We start from the raw sequence: 2125 nt of genomic DNA, 5'->3' as shown, positions 1-2125 counted from the left end.
AAAATGGCTGTTTAACAAACTCGATCTTTCTTTTTGGTCCCTCGAATAGTGTGTCAAAGCCCAATTCAATCGGATCAGTCTTTCGAAAATTATCCGGTATACAGACAACAACGACGACGACGCCGGACAGACAAACAGACCCCGACGTAAAAACTTGTTTTTCCGACTCACGGGGTCTCAAAACGTCGACATTTGATAAAATCCGAAAAAGTTATTTTTCATAAAAAAACTAATACCTTCTCATTTTTTATGAGAATGTAGAAATTATCAACAAGATTTGTAGAAAATCTTTCAACGAATAAAATTATTGTCCCGTAAGTTACGGCCGAAAAATTACAATTTCAAAAAAATGAAAGTTGTTTTAAATATTGAGCTAGACTTGCGACCGGGACAAATCAGAAAATGAAAGTAAATTTGAAAATTCAACTGCAGTTTGAGTATTAAAAACTAAACAGTGATTGATTTTACAATGTGATTCTAGATCTGTTCAAAATGATATAATTTACATATTTTAACGTTAAAATTTTAACTAATTTAATTGCAAAGCCTTAGTAGTGACACAAGTGTAAAGTTCGAATTAATGGCTTCTCAAATGAACGCAATTTCAAAATCTTTTTGAAGTATTATTTCAGTATAAAATATTCCATTTTTAATCTATTGGGTTGGAAATAAGAAAAAAACAATTTTCAATAGTAAACAATTTGAAAATGAATTGTCACAATTTCAGAGCGATAAATTTAAAATTGGAATGTTACGATTATAATTGTTTAATTTTTTTATTTGTATTTCCAAGGTAAAAGTATTTCATTTTGATTCTTAAAGAACAGTCAAATGAGCAATAATTTAGAAAAAAATCAAATAAGCTGGAGGTTTCTGAATGTTACAAAGAAAAGAATAAAATTTAGAGCTTCTCAAGAATTTTGAAATACTAGAAAAACAATGAAAATTTCTGGATAGATTTAAAATGATTTTTTATTTTGAAAAAGTACATAACTCAAAGAGAATGTTTGAAAATATTTAAAAACATTTCAATAGATTTACAATATTAGAAAAAATCTGGAAGCTCTTAAAACAATTTTGTGTGTAGGATTTTACAAAAATGTTAGGGAAAATGGGAATCAGTCTAAAAGACATTTAAAAGTTCCGAAACATTTTAAAAATAATTTTAAAAGATTTGAAATAATTTAAAAGAGAATAGATACTTTTGATGATTTTGAAATGTTTTCAATTGTTGACTTTTTATTTTGAAAAATTACATAATTTTAAGAGGAGGTATAAAAATATGGGACCACTGACAAAAATTCCGAAAGGGATGAATGAAATATCCCAAAAAATGAAACCTCCGGCACCTGAATAATAATTTTATAAAAATTGTATTAAAAAAGACATTAAAAAACACGTGTGCTTTGAAAGAAAAAAATGTTCTGCCTAAATTTTCTTCGTACCTACATAATAACATTTTTGAAACAAACTTTGCAGGATTCAATTCAACAACGATTAATATCCAAATTTATTTTTATTATTTTTCTTTTCTTAATAAAAAATTCGATTTTTCAGAACTTTTTTATGTTTTTTTCAAATACTATGCACATTTCTAAACACATTGTAAACTTCCAGAATTTCATTATTCTAGAATTTTTTAATTCGGGATTTTCAGGTTTCAGCATTTTGTTATTTCGGGAAGTTTACAGTGTCGAAAATATTTCAAAAATTTAAAAAGATTTATAAAATTGTAAAAAAATCTTGAAGATTTTGAGGCATTTAAAACTCCTGAAAAACTTAAATCAGTCAGCTGTATCAATTATAATGATTTAAAGTTTATTTTAAAATATATTTTATGGAATATGATATTTTTTATGAATGTGCCAGTGAAATTCTGTTCGTCTAATTTTGTTCGCCAATGCGAAATGTAATCTGGCTTGGAACTGTCGTCTTAATATCTAAAAACCGAAAGAACAATTTTCCTATCACTTGGAATTATAATTATATTTTTATAAAAACGTTAGAATACATAATAATTAACAAATTGGAAAATACATACGAGAACTTGATTAAACGAATAGTCTAAAAAAGTCCGTAGAAATTGTAGACCACAAAAATAAAAACTAAATAATATTAAAGAACT

This window comes from Belonocnema kinseyi, chromosome 2 (assembly GCF_010883055.1).
Source record: "Belonocnema kinseyi isolate 2016_QV_RU_SX_M_011 chromosome 2, B_treatae_v1, whole genome shotgun sequence".
Taxonomy (NCBI): Eukaryota; Metazoa; Arthropoda; class Insecta; order Hymenoptera; family Cynipidae; genus Belonocnema; species Belonocnema kinseyi.
The sequence above is the reverse complement of the archived record's forward strand: the minus strand, read 5'-3'. Positions refer to the sequence as shown.